The sequence below is a fragment of the Phodopus roborovskii genome, unplaced genomic scaffold, assembly GCF_943737965.1.
Source record: "Phodopus roborovskii unplaced genomic scaffold, PHOROB, whole genome shotgun sequence".
Taxonomy (NCBI): domain Eukaryota; kingdom Metazoa; phylum Chordata; class Mammalia; order Rodentia; family Cricetidae; genus Phodopus; species Phodopus roborovskii.
In genome coordinates this window covers 25284247-25299775 of record NW_026125295.1, presented here as the reverse complement: position 1 = coordinate 25299775, position 15529 = coordinate 25284247, and the positions used below count along the sequence as shown (strand labels likewise).

Sequence of the window (15529 nt, the reverse complement as noted above, 5' to 3'; positions counted from 1 at the left end):
AACAGATTTGAATGTTTGGTCATTAGGGAGAGGGGCTACTTGACAGGGATTAAGAGGTGTGGCCTTGTTGGAGGAGGAGTGTCACTGGGGGTGGGCGTCGGGGTTTCAAATGCTCAAGCCAGGCCCAGCGTCTCTCTCTCTCTTCCTGCTGCCTGCTGATCCAGATGTAGCACTCTCATCTTTCCAGCACCATGTGTGCCACCATGCTCCCTGCCATGATGATAATAGACTAAGCATCTGAACCTGTAAGCCAGCCCTAACTAAATGCTTTCTTTATAAGAGTTGCCATGGTCATGGTGTCTCTTCACAGCAATAGAACACTAAGACCCATGCCAAATAGTTTACTGCATCTTCCATATAAGAATAAGGTCTTTAGTGCCTATATTTGTACTAAGTCATCTCGTCTTATTTGTAATTTTGCATTCTGTGATTTTGGTTATCCATGCCAACTGCAATCCAAAAACAGGAAATGGAAAATTGCAGAAATAAGTCATACATTTAAACTAAATACCATTCAGAAGATTACATGAACACAGTACTGAAATACTACAACAATCTAACAGCCAAGGTGACTACTCAGTGGTAAAGGGTGGGTAGTATACAGAGCGGGGGTGTTCTGGACAAAAGACTCATACTGTAGGATGGAATTCAATCACACAAAGTTTCATGCTGATTCTTGAATAGTTTCTTGGGTATCAGCAGGGGTCAGTAGTAGCCTAAGGCTGCATCACAATGCTGAGGCCATTCACCTTGCTTAGGCTCATCAGGGAGACACTGTACTCAACTTCCATCACCAAAAAGAAGGCTACACTCAATAATATATTTTAATAGAGTTCACTTGTGTGTGTGTGTGTGGGTGGGTGTGGGTAAGCCTGGGATAAGCCTATGACTACATTACAAGAAGTCCTATGACTCAATACAAGCTACAGAATCATGCCTGAATCTACAACCTTGTACTCCCAACAGTCTCTGGTATTACAGAGAGGTCTTGTCTTGGTGGCACCTACCCTTCTCTGTGCTACCATCGGAGGTTCAGCTGGCCCTTTGGAATTCTCTCCTCATTACTACTCCATGGTATGATTTAAATATAGTTTGAGTGTATTACCCAAAAGGTCAAGGGCTGGAAGCTTGTTCTCCAATAAGGCTATACTGTAGTTAGAACATTTAACAAATGGTGCTTAGTGCAAGGTAATAAAGTTATGGGGGCATTGCTCCCAGAATAGGATAAATGCCCGTCTCAGAGTCAGTCACTTGTCTCAAGAGTGGTTTGTTACAGAGAAAGGTGCTACCACATCCGCACATAACCAATCCGCATATGTTCTTACAAAGTCAAAGAGGCTGTCACTAGAGGCTGCCTAATCTTCAACAGTCAGCCTATACACTCCCCGCCAACCACTCACCAGATGAAGAACACCTACCCACCCTTTAATGCCTACATTCAATGTCCTTTCCTCACTGAGGGTATAGCTTAGAGGTAAAGCAATTGCCTAGCATGCAATACCCTGGGTTCAATTTGGGGTACTACAAGAATAAATATCCCTTCCTCTACTGTTTTTTGTTTGTTTGTTTGTTTGTTTGAATGTAAGCATGTGTTAGAAGAGAATCAGGAAAGGACTGGAAAGGAATCTGCTATGAGTGAGGCTGAATTTTAAAAATAATGAATTCATGAATGCGGCTGTTGACATGGAAAAAAAAAAAAAAAAAAAACACTGTTCTCCTCTAAAAGGAAATAAGGGATAGCTAATTCTGGGCCATTTGAGTGACTATGGCCCAGGAACATAGATTAGGTTGCCCCCAGATTCCATGTTCCAACATAGACACAATTTCCCCCTTTTTATGGTTTTACAGAACAGAGAAAGTCATAAATCAAGGCGAGCTAAAAACACAAGTGCAGGTAAATTCAAGAGGCAGGTACAGGATGAGGGAAGCTTTCCTACAGGCTCAAATGCTACCAACAGCACTCAGGCACTCTTAGCTTTTGCTGGTAGAAGTTAGTTGCCTGCTAAGACAATAGATCCTAAAAATTTTTTTCCCTGTTGTCCCAAGATGTCACAAGTTGTGACACAGTGGGGACAAATAGGTAATGCTGTTCCCAGGGCCAGAATTTAGCCAAGATAAGGTAACTAGTCCATGGGCCTGCAACATTTAGATCTCCCCACAGCACTGAGATCTAATCAGCCAGTCAGTTAGTGAGCACACGGGTTCCTTTCAAGAGTTTTCCTTCACATGCAGATACAGCCTCTCTTCATTCATATGGCAAAGGAAAACTTAAAGACTGGATAACATTCTGTCTATAACATCATGATTCCCCGCCTTTACTCAGGTCTGCAGTGCAAAGGAATGGCCATGGCAAACTGATATAGAAAAAGGTATAGTTTATGGAGAAAAAGAACTTGAAAACTATAACTAAAGCATGAGCTTTTTAGAAGTTCAGTGGTGACCATTAAGACAGCCCTTGTCTCCACATTGGGAAACTGGACAGGGCAAGGCCTCACAGATCAAACTCTCCAACTTCAGGAACGCAAATGCATTCGAAGAAAGCTGAGCTCAGAAGGCTTAAAGCATTCCCTGATCTTCAAATGCAGCTGTAGTCAAGTGTTCCCCACGTCAGTACACAGAAGCTGCGGCAATCACGGAGCAAAGGGCCCAGGCTCCACTCTGACCTCAGTCGAGAGTTCTAGAGTCCTGTCCCATGGTTCTAGAGCTACCAAGGCTAACCAAGGTGTGGCAGGCACACAGTCTCTACATGGAAGCCCTGAGAGGCACTGTGGGAAACTGACAAAGAACCCCAAGTCGCAATGAGGACCCCAGGTTGTTAGAAAGAGGCCAGAACCACGGGACATCAACCAACAAAAGCTGAACATGAACACCCTCAGCATAATCTGGGAACTTGTCAATATGTAAATTCTCCAGTTGGTTAGGATCAAGATACACTGTCTGCAAGTATGAAATGTCAAAGATTTAAAAAAAAAAAAAAAAAGAAACAAAAAAAAATTTTAATTCAGAAACTCAGCCAGGCATTGGTGGCACACGCCTTTAATCCCAGCACTCAGGAGGCAGAGGCAGGCGGATGTCTGTGAGTTCGAGGCCAGCTTGTCTACAGAGCTAGTTCCAGGACAGGCTCCAAAGCAATACAGAGAAACCCGGTCTCGGAAAAAAAAAAAAAAAAAAAAAAAAATTCAGGAACTCCAGAGTGAAGACATGAAGACACAGAAAATTTGTTTGGGTTTTTTTGTTTGGTTGGTTGGGTTTTTTTATTTTGTTTGTTTGTTTTTGTTTTGTTTTGTTTTTCACAGGCTTTGGAGCCACTCACAGAGATCTGCCTGCCTCTGCCTCCTGAGTGCTGGAACTAAAGGTGTGTGCCACCACTGCCCAGCTGGTTTTGTTTGTTTGTTTGTTTGTATGTTTGTTTGTTTTAACAAGCTCTCTAGCTAATTCTTATGTGCCACCATGCCCGGCACTCTTTGGGTTCTTAATCTTGTTAATAAGTAAATTTAAAAATAGATTCAGGCTGGAAAAGTGGCTCAGTAAACCTCACTCACTGCTTTCCCAGAGGACCCAAGTTTGGTTCCCAGCACCCACATAAGCTGTCTCACAACTACCTGTAACTCTAGCTCCAAGGGATTCAACACCCACTTATGGTCTCTGAGGCACAAACACACACACATACACATGTACACATACAAACACCCAGAAATGAAAACTAATAAAACAAATCCTAAAAATATTTTTTAAAAATAGGCCGGTTGGTGGTGGCACACACCTTTTTGATCTCAGCACTTGGGAGGCAGAGGCTGGCGGGAGTTTGAAGCCAGCCTGATCTACAAAGCTACACAGAGAATCCCTATCTTGAAAACAACCAAACAAACAAACAACAACAAAAAAATTTAAAAACTAGACTCTATAGGATGCTTAAAGACCGTTTAATTAATAGTTTGAGAGAAAAACAACAAGGCAGGCGAGCTATAAATATTGGCTGCTGCCTGAGGAGGAAAATGGAAAAGAGAAAGAGAGAAAGCTATGTCCATTTTTAGGTAGCCCCATAATTAAAGGGGAGTAGATTCAGAGAAACCCTGAAGTGCCAGAGGATGTGCTTAGGCTCTGGCTGGCACACGACAGAAACAGGAAAGGCGACAAGGGGAGTTAGGATGCAGAAAAGCAGATAACGTGTTAGTACCCTGAAACTTTCCCCTTTTTTCCCTTCTATTTAAAACCAAACCAAATCAATACGTTCTGCTATTTCATATGTAAACTGTATGTTATATGCTACCCATAAAGCAAGGCTTCAAAATGTAGACCGACATAACAGAGATACAGGGCAGTGGATCTGTACCTTACTACATGGAGGGTGGGGTTTCTGGAGAGAAAAAGTATGTTACCTCTTAAAGGAATACTTATTCTTCTGTTCAAAAGGCTGCCTGCCTTAGGGATGGTCTCTTGGCCAGGTGATTGACAGGCCCTGCTGGATTAACTCTGCCGGCCTGGAATTTAGTATGTCAACCAGGCTGGCCTCAAACTCAGATACATCTTGCCTCTGTGCCCTGAGTGGTGGGATTAAAGGATGCACGGCCTGGATTAATACTTATGAGAAGAGATAAATTTGATGTTCTAATTTTTGGAGCAGATCAGAATGTCTTGGCTCCATCTAGAACCCAAAGTGGATTCCTTTGAAAAGGGGTTCCTCAACAGCCTGTAAGGCTCCTTGAACAACTTCTCTTCTGAATGGGTACCCTAAAAACATTAGGAGATGTGCTAAAGTTAGAGAATAAATACACCCCATTTCCACCATGAAAATGCAGAGACCTAGTTCCAGAGTTGTTCACTGTTAGGCCTCAAACCTGGGGCAAATGGTGAAGGTGCCTAGTTAACATCTCAAAGTGGACCTGGATGCCAGGTTCTCCTAGCATCCCTCAGTTCCTACCTGTTACAGAGTTTGGCTGGTATAACCCACCCCCACCCTAAACTTCACCAGCCCATGTGTTGGGCTGGGCTTCCCTCCCACAGCTGCTCTTCCCTGTATAACCCAACCATGTAGGTTACCTCCCCTTTTGTGTGCCCTTTACCTTCCTGGCCTCTTGGCTGGCTCTGCCTTCTCCCCTGCCCCTCTCCTCACATGGCCCAGTTTAATCTGGTCATGTCCACTCTGAACTCTTCCTTTTATCTACAGTAAACCTTCTCCTCTACCGCACCTAGGAGCAGCCATGTTCTTTCCTTTTTTGCTTCTTGTTTCATTCATTCACAGTATGAGATTAGTATCTGGACTGGAATCTGAATCGCACACTTAGCTATTATAGCTTCAAAGTAAAGGAGCTCATTTAGGAGGAGAAGTAACAAGGAACTAGGAACCAATCTTCAGGCATTCCCAGCGCTCGGCAAGGATATTCCCAGAACCTCTGCTTTCCCGGTTCTTGCCCTAAGTTTCCTATCCAGTTTCTCTCCCGGCCTTACACTTCTCCTAGTGCACAATCACACCACAGGTAACGGGCCCTTTGTGGTCTGAATGAGAATGGTCCCAGTAGGCTCATATACTTGAATGTTTGACTCTCAGGTGGGGGAAATGTTTGGGGAGGATTAAGAGGTGTATGGCCTTTGGCAGTGTTGGAGGAGGTATGCTACTTGGGGGTGAGATCTGAGGTTTCAAAAGCCCGTCCCAGGCCCAGTTTCTCTCTCTGCCTCCTGCCTGTGCATTAGGATACAGGCTCTCAGCAAGTGCTCTAGCACTATGCCTACCTGCCTGCTCACTACCACCCTCCCCGATCATAGACTCACCCTCTGACACTGTAAGCAAGCCCACAATTAAACACTTCCTTCTATAAGTTGGTCATGGTGTCTCTTCACAGCAGTAGAATAGTAACTAACACAGCACCCATGTCTACTCCCTCCATTGAACAATCTCAAATGTGAGCTCCATGTCACACACCCACACACCTAGCCCTCTCTAACTTCCTTAAGAAGCCTGTGACTAGTAAGAAGGCCAATGAGATGCAACCAACCCGTCTCCATATTAGAGATCAACACACATCATTGTCAAGGGAGATTAGGAATTAAGGAGGTAGGTTTTTTTGTTTGGTTGGTTGGATTTTTTTTTTTTTTTTTGGGTTTGTTTTGGTTTTTGGTTTTTCAAGACAAGAGTTTCTCTGTATTGCTTTGGAGCCTGTCCTGGAACTAGCTCTGTAGGCCAGGCTGGCCTCAAACTCAACAGAAATCGGCCTGCCCCTGCCTCCAAAGTGCTGGGATCAAAGGCGTGCACCACCAATACCCGGCTAAGGAGGTAGTTATTGAAGGCAGCTCTGACAACAGAGCAATCACTTACGGAGCTCACAGCTAAGGCTAACCACAGAACACATTCTAGAATTCTGTAAATGTCAAATATAAATTTCATAGAGAAATTATCAGAAAGAGACATGGAGTGACTGGAAAAGCACTAACTCAAGGGCAGGAGACTGAAGTTTCCAGACAGAGTCCCCCCACCCATATATACTTGGCTATCACCATGATCCCTGTATTAAACCCCAATATTTTTTTCAAATGTAAAATTAAAAAACACAGTATGAGTTTGCTCTCTGCCATTTCCAACTTGAGTAACAGCAGGTAAGCAGGTTATTCTCAAAATACCTGCAAATTCACACATATAAAAAATTATAGCTATCAATAAAAGCTTTTCCCTGTATCTCCAGTTTCAGCTTTACATTCACTATTACTTACTGAAGGTTTCCCTTCTCCTGGGGTCAGAAACAACCACAGACTTTGACCTCCCTTGTACAGGCCAATTGATTTCTCGTATTCAAAGTCCGAACTACCCCAAAGACTCTTCTTGATGGACCATTAAACAGTGAAAGATTTTTCAGGCTTTCTCCGCTGATAATTATCTTGGGTTTAAATGGCTGCTTAAGAATAAGATAAGGATGTCTGTGAGGAAAGACGACTCAGCAGGTAAAGGCACTTCTTGCCAAGGCTGAAGATGGAGTTTGACCCCCCCCCAGGCCCCACATGGTAGAAAGAGAGAACACAACCTCTACTCGCACCCTGTGGCATATGAATGCATACACACAAAATGAATAATAAAACATAGGCTTGTTCCAATGAGACACATGTATAAAAAATGCCATAATAAAATACTTTAAAAAGAAGGAAAGGGGTGAGGGTGTAGTGGCTCTCCGACCTCTTAGTTCAAAGTCAACTAGGGCTAAAAAAAAAAAAAAGAAAAGAAAGAGAAGGAACCAGCCCAAGCCACACAACGCTCTGAAGGCTGAGGCTGAAGGAGGGCTGAATAAATGGTCAGGGATTCAAGGCCAGCCTCAGGTACACAAAAAGTTTGAGGCCAGTCTGAACTATAAGACATCCTGTCTTTAACAAAACAACACACACACATACACACGGGGGGGGGGGGGGGGGGGGGTGAAGAAAAGTGCCATTACTGTTTTCTTTCTGGTATTAATTCACTTGTATGACAACCACTGCTAAGACACATCACTGACATTTATTTTATGAGCTGCTTTTCACGGCTGGCACCTCAGTGACCTGAAAATAAAACTCTGTAAGAACTGGGCCACTCATTAAAAATATGCCCTGGACCAAATGGGTGCCACAGTAAACCAAACTTAAGGAAAGAGGTAGGAAACCGGGCCTGTGCAAGATTAAAAAAAAAAAAAAAAAATCTGAGTGAACGCTCCAGTGGAAGAGGGCCAGAACCTGAGAATTTCTGGTTCGATCACAAAGGTTATAAACACTAACTTGGTATCAGGCTACAGGTTCAATTATATACTAACTTGATACTGTCTTTCCACCGAATTATTGATGAGCAGCATTAAGACACTCAGCAGACTCATTCAGACCTCAAAACTCTAGTTTGCATTGATTTTCATCTATAAACGGTACATAGTAAGTATATATTTATCATCAAGGACAAAAAAAAATGGAGAAAAAAGATGAATCAACAGAACTATAAAAGACAGCATTTAAGAAGACAAAGGGAACTAATATAAAGAGCCTACTCATGTTATTGGGCATCCACCATCAGGGATCAGTTCTGGACCTGCCTTTCTTTCACTTGAACACTTTAATCTTTCCACCTATGGGAACAGTGTGTGAATGCTGCCTATACCTTCCAGGGTATTCAAACTGCCTGATTAGTGTTGGTTTTAGGCCACACACTGCAATGCCTCCACTCTGGCCCTGTGAGCTTTGACTTACTGAGCAGGACAGGGGGGCTGAAAGCACATTAAGCAGAGAGGTGGGGTCTGATGAGAACATACTGGTACAAGAAAACCCATAGTGATGTCTGAAACCTAATCCAAACTCTATTTTGGCAATATTCCTAAACCCTTTACCTCTTGGTTCCAAAAGACTTGAAGGGACTCTTGTACTGTCCCTTACTGTTTTTGCAACAAGGTCTCATGTAGTAGCTCAGGCTAGTGTCTTTGAATTAGGTGTGCTGTATAGCCAAGGACAACCCTGTAGTTGTAATTCTTTAGCCCCTATCTCCTCTGTGCCGGGATTTCAGGCCAGCACAGCCTCACTCAGTTTATACATCAATGAGGACAAATCCAGGGCTCTGTGAATGCATAGCAAGTACTCTGTCAACTGAGCTATATCCCCAGGCTCTATCATTGTTGGTTTAAAAAAAAAAGTTATTTCCTAGATCTGTATCTTTCAATTCAATAACTTCAGATTTCCTTAACAACACAATAAAACTGGTTTCCTCTAGTTGTTTTAAACACACCTCCAAACCCTTGGCTTTTTGTCCCACCCTCAATATTTACACTTACTACAACTCCTCTAATATCAAAAAAAAGACTATGGTTCCTCATGTTTTCTTTATGGTTAGATCCTCTCTCTCTCTCTCTCTCTCTCTCTCTCTCTCTCTCTCTCTCCCCTCCTTACCTCCCTCTCTCTCCTCTCTCATGTGTTTGCATGTGTGCTGGTTAAAGGACAACTTTCAGGAGTCAGTTCTGTTCTTCTAGTGGGTTCTGAGGATTTGAACTCAGGTAGTGAGGCTTAACAGAGCAAACATCTTTATCAAATAATAAGCCACCTCGATGACCTCAGACTGGCTCTTTTAAAGAAAACGTGCCTATATGCTGAGTTGTCATCCAAATATTGTTGTGGTTTTTCTGGCAACTGAATTACTTTAAAACTCAAAACAACAACAAAAACCCTCTGTTTATAAAGCTGGGGTTTAACTCAATGGTAGAAATTTACATGGTAAGCACAAGGCTCTGGGTTTGGATCCAGTACTGGGGAAAAAAATTCAGTTTATCACTTTATTATAAAAGATAAAATCTTCATAACTGGACCTTATGAACAAAGCTATCTAGATCTCTCCAAAATTATTTTCTAATGAAATGAATGTTTTAAGAGGAAAAACACCCTGCCAATCTAACTCTTCATTATCTCTGTGCCCATGGTATTATTAAGACACAATTGGCCAAAGAAAACAATAAAATAGGAAATAATAAAGAACAATTTGCTTTTACAGAAGCCATGCACACACCCCAAACAGGCTTTTCCAGACACAAGAATAGTGAACAGAAATAGGATGATCAAAGTTGACACAGACCCACATCCCCTGAGACCTTATACAGTAGCAAAGTTCCCAGCAACCGGCATTATGTAATCATTTTATAACCAATAAACATGGGTGTAGTACAAAGACGGCTTTCTGTTTCCCCAATTTTCATCATCACCCGCAGTAAAATGTTAATTCCAAACCATACGACATGATGAGCCTTTGGATGTTAAAACAGATGGAGGCCAGAAGCCACTGGGCCTTCTCCAGACCCAGATGAAATACCTGGGAAAATTAAATGCTAGGGAATTTCAATCTGCCTTCCACTTCAAGATTCTCAGGAAAGGAATGGAGGAGGAAAAAAACATATTTCCTCACAGGCAACTCAGTAGATCACCTGTGGTCAAATCTTGGGCCTCACAACAGGGGCTATAGATTACCTTTCCCCAAACACTGACACCCCACCCCAACTGCTGACTCAACACACTCTCCAATCTTCTCCCTCTCTGTATGTGGGGGGGGGGGAGTGGTGTTACCTACACATACATCTGGTCTGTGTACCACTTGAATTACATGCCTGATGCCAGAGGGGGTCAGAAGAAGGCTTCAGATCTCCTGGAACTGGAGTTACATACAGACAGTAGTGAGCTGCCATGTGCATTCTGGGAATGGAACCAGAGTCCTCTGGGAGAGCAGTCACTGCTCTTAACCTCTGAGCCATTTCTCCAGCCCTTCAATCTTGGGGATGCACAGAGACCCTCTTTGTGTAAGGAATTTCCCTAGACGTTTATGAACACAATCCTTAGGCCTGAAACTAAGACCCACACATAATTCAGAAGCTTCAAGAACAGGATTGTCGGAAAAGAAAAACCCTTACAAAGCTTCATCACCCAAAGTTGCTACGTTCTCACACAGGTCATGTCTTACCTGCCACTCCAGAGGCACTGTATGGATTACCACCCTCACCCTGCACTACCCAAAAGAAAGCCACAGCCATTCAAAACAGAAACTCTTTTAATGTTCCATCCAGAAAAAAGACTGCTGTCTCCTGTCTCTAGGAATGCTCCAAAGCAAAAGTGATAAAAGGCTAAGTGGAACAAAAATAAATATCAGAAGGATCCATTACTATTGTTTGCTTTCTCAAGCTGAAGTTTTACTCATGGACTATTGAAAGTCATGGCCTTTGGCCACTCTAAGCACCGGTTAGAGTACCCACAGATAAAGACATTTGATTGTTTGAGCTCTCAGGGCTTGAAGTCAGGCCGTCCTGGGGTCAAATCTCAGCTCAGTCACATGCTGACAGTGTGGCCTCACACAGATAATTTTTAATAATCTAAGTTTCAGTTTTCTCATATGTAAAATGAGGGTAATAATTGCATTTACCTCAAAGGATGCTTTGTAAAAGGTTAAATGTTGTCTGGTGTTTAGAAAAAACAATAAAACTAAATACTAATAGAGTATTATGATGATTTTGAAAAAGCTATATATCTTACATCTTAAATTCTAACTTACCACGTAAAATTATATTTACTACTTGGACATATTTAAATACATGGAACATCAATTCAAACATACTGAATGATTTGTTTGTTTTGTTTTGTTTCTGAGACAGAGTTTCTCTGTGTAGTCCTGGCTGATGCAGAGCTCACTCAGTAGACCAGGCTGACCTCGAACTGAGAGATCTGCCTGCCTCTGCCTCCCGAGTGCTAGGACTAAAAGCATGTACCATCATGGCCCAACCTCTAATATGGTTCCTTTAAAAACTAAAAAGCTTCTTAGCCAAGCGATGGTGGCAAACACCTTTAATCCCAGCACTTAGGAGGCAGAGGCAGGTGGACCTCAATGAGTTCAAGGCTAGCCTGGTCTACAAATCCAGTTCCAGGACAGCCAGGGCTGTTACACGAGAAATCCTGTCTAGAGAGAAAAATAAAATTTAAGTTTCTCCTCCCTATCCCCAGTAGGGTTTCTGGCCTCTGCTTCCTGAGTGCTGGGATTGCAGGGCTACAGCTCCACACCCAGTTTATGGAGTGACGGGATCAAATCCTAAACGTGGTGCACACTAGGTGAGTGCTCTGCCAATTGGCCCACCTCCTCGGCCTGATAACCTCCAATGGCTAGGCCAACCCTTCATTTACCTGCTGCTAACCACCAAAAGCGCTTCTGGCCTGTCCCCCAACAGTTGTCTCTCTCTTTGCCATTTTTATGAGAACAGCTCTCACTGCCTGTTCAAAACGAGAGAGATGGATCATGCCATGAATGTCAAGGGCAAGAATGTGCCTTCCAACAGTTTCCTCAGTGTTGTGTGTAGCTCAACAGAAAGAGTGTGTTCTGATTTGCAAAACAGCCATTTGCAACATCTGTCCCAAGGCATTCCAAACACTTCTTCAACTAGAATTTAGGTTTATTTAGGGTTTATTTTTCTCGGGAGAGTCTGGTGACACTTTTGTCATGTTCTCTCTCACCCTGCCCCATATTGCTGGGACAAAAGGACCACTCCAGGATTCCTCTCTCTGAGATCATGGTTCTCGCACAGTGGAGTATCCTAAGAGCAGAACACTGTCCAAAGACTCTAGGCTAACCGGCTTTTCTTTCACCCTAAGTAAGCTAAGCCAGCAAACACCTTTCTAGACTGCTTTCAACTTCCACAAATACAAACTCCAAGGTTCCCAGGCTCACCCAACCCCCCCATCCCAACTCACAATCCATACATCTGATTATAAATTGGCCTCTGATTCTGTATCTCTCATTTCTTCCACAGACACAAGGAGTTCCTCCTTTATACAATAAGATCATAGGCTAGACAAAGTACTATTGTGTAGCTTGTAGCCCTAACTACCCCATCTTCCTCATGTCAAAACACAATATATTTACCCATGCAATAACAGTTGAGTATCTGATGCAAAGCAGTGTCATCATTGTAAAGGTGGAGTGTAATATGATTGTCCCTCAAAGAGTTCATCTTCTGGAATGAGAAATATGACTAGTACAACACTAAGACACGGAAAAGCAATGTTTCAATCTAAAGTGCTTGCAAGATTCAAAAGATATTATAAACCCACTACCAACACCCCAATTCTAAGAGAGGAATTTTCAATACCTCTCCCTTCTCTCCATCTAATTTTTTACCACATTTTTATTTTACATAATTTATTTTTGTTTTTTGTTTTGTTTTGTTTTGTTTTTTATTTGTTTGTTTTGAAACAGGCTTGAAACTCGCTATGTAGACCAGATAGACCTCAAACTGGCAGAGATCTTTTCTGCCTCCGTCTACTGGGTCCTGGGTCCTGGGATTACAGGTGGGCATCACATGTGGCCTTTACATCATTTTTTAAAAGTATTTATTTTATGTGTATGAGTGTTTCAACTGCATTTATGTTTGTGTACGAGGTATAAGCTGGGTGCCAGAGGAGGTCAAAAGAAGCCATTGGATACTTTAGAATTGGAGTTACAGGTGTTTGTGAGCCGATACATGGGTTCTGGGAGTCAAACTAAGGTCCTCTGGAAGAGCAGCCAGGGCTCTTAACCAGTCCTGCCATTTCCTAAATCTGCGTTCTCCACTCTGCATTTCTGGTTACTCCAACTCCCAGAGTACACTCTGTTTTCACTCCGTCTCCAGCGCTCCCAACCAGTTTGTGATTTCTGGATTCATAAATCACTCCAACTTGCTTTTTGTCTTGACTGATCTCTTGTACTGTTCTAAGGTGACCTTTCTGCTATCGAAGAATATCCAGGCCACATCCCTTCATGTGCCCCTCCCCACATAAACAGCAGCTGGAAGGAGTCTGAACTTAGTACTGGGTGGGATCTTTAAGTCATATGCTTTCTGGAGCTTACACACCTAACAACTTTCCGGCCAGAAAACAAGGAACATGTTCTAAAATACAATTCAAGAAGCTGTATCCAAAGAGGAGAACAGAAGCACAGACAGAAGTCATAAAATACTACTGGTTTGGGAAGGAGAAAGCTAGTCTTGGCTGCTGCTAGCAAAGGAAACTACCAAGAAGAGGCTATGCCTGAGTGATAAATTCAAACAGAAGGATGCAAACAAGCAAAGAAAGAGCACAGGGTTTGGTTTCCAAGGCCAGCAAATCATAAGTGAAGTTGGAGTGTCGAGTCTCTGAACGAGTGCATGAGGAACAAGCAAAGTAGAAACAACTTCGTGCCTCGATCAGATTGCACGGGAAAAGATGGAAGAGAAAGCAAGCTCAATCATCTAACCAACACCCAGGACAGGATCAGAGAGGCCAAGTAAAAAGATCCCTGAAATCAGAAGACAAGGTTCCCAGGCCCAGCTTTGCCCAGAGGGGCTTGCTCGGGCATAGTCACCTAACCTCCCTGGTCTCAGCTTTCTCTTTTGTAAACTGAAGCAGTTGAACTGGCTGACCTCGAAGGCCCCTCCGAACCAAACTAGACCAACTGTATATTATTTCTGCCGTTAAAACATTCATCGTGGCAGGAAAATGAGGGGAGAGGGAGTGCCCTGCAGTCTCTTTCTACAGTTTTTTATTCCTCAACTTCAACTTTGCTTCTTAAACTTATTACAATTATGTGCCTCTCACATCACAAATTTAACACTTTCCTATAGAATTTCACTAATGAATTAAGTTTAAAGAGTTGATTACAAGAGGTGGGGGTGTAATTAAACGCCCTTGCTTCACCTTTGTGGGACCAAAACACCAGTCTCTGTATTCATCTTAAAATTTAATTATGATTTTACAGTCCTCCAAGAAATGTGTCCATACAGTGTTGGCCCCATACATACACAGCTTTAAGGGTAAAACAGATGTCCCTATAAGCCATGAAAAGGTAAAAAAACAGGAAGGGTTATCTTCTCTTCGATATTACCCACGAAAACTTGGAATGCGGGCAATAATGTTGAAAACATGTTTTTGTGTTTTGTTTTAATTTGTAAAGCCTGTACTTTACAATGCAGCTTGCTGAACGGCACAAAATTCTTGGCACCGACTTTCACTGAAGTCTGACATTTTCTTATGCTGCATCCAGAGGCCCCAGAGCTCCAGGAAAGGCATCAAATCCAGCAAACACGGATGCAATTTCATTCTGCCCCTATTTCAGCCCATGCACCAGAAACAGGCAGGGCAGTCACACAACTTAAAAGAAACACAATGACTCAGAAATCTTCCTCAAACAACCACGCAAAGTTTAAAACTGAAAACTTGGTACCCTCCCTTCCTAGATGTAGAGTATCAAGAGGCTGCTTTACACCAGGCAGTGGTGTAAAGCAGCTACACTCGGGACTTCACACCTGAGTGCCAGACTCCCCCCCCCCCCACGCAGGGCAGGAGACGCCTGGGGCGAGGAATTGAGTCCCACGCCGAGCGCCGCTAAGCCAAGCCTGGCTTTCCTGCACAGCCTCCCTGTCCCGGACCTCGCCCGCGCGCGCGTCCCAGCACCCGGTACCTGCGGCGACCTTCTGGCAGCTCCCGCCCGCGATGCCCACGCCCGCGCCCTCTTGTCCGCTCAGCCGCAGCTACTTCTTGCCCGCCTCTTAACCGCGGCGCTCCCGCCACTGCGCATGCTCGGCTCCATTCCCCCCCCCCCCCCGCACGCCTGGAATCCACTTGCCGGGTTTTAGTTGCTGCACCAAGGGGAGAACCTTTGGGTTCAGGTGAAAGGAGGCTTGCTGGAGCTGGGAAGGATTGGAGGTGGACAAGCCCTGCAGGGCGTCACCCCGCTGCCCACACTTTACCCAGCCCAATTATAAGGATCTGCACCCCTGCAATGAGTTTAGCACGGTGATTCTCTAAAAAGGGGGCATCGGGATCACCTGGAGGCTTATTCAAACAGCTCTTAAACCCAGAGTTTCCAAGTCTGTTCTTTGCATTTGTAATGTGTTGTCAGGAAGCCGGTGCCTACCACTTTTGGAAACCGCAGCTTGGAAGACAAGATATGCATTAAAGTAAAACAATTTCTCTCTTCCTTCTCCCCGTTGGAGAATTCAGATAGTTCTTCCTCTCCATTTAAGGACCACACCTATTTAAAATAAATAACCAAAGCCCA

At 43.5% G+C, this 15529-nt stretch overlaps 1 protein-coding gene across 2 annotated transcripts in view; it reads right to left on the bottom strand.

Moving 5' to 3' along the window:
* The window catches only part of Pls1 (plastin 1), an 82405-nt gene extending 67429 nt beyond the window's left edge, over positions 1-14976 (bottom strand). For both annotated transcript variants that reach the window (XM_051206983.1, XM_051206991.1), the window contains exon 1: positions 14930-14976. The gene's annotated coding sequence lies outside the window, so the exon portion shown is untranslated. The remainder of the gene's footprint in view (positions 1-14929) is intronic.
* Between the last annotated feature and the right edge of the window lie 553 nt (positions 14977-15529).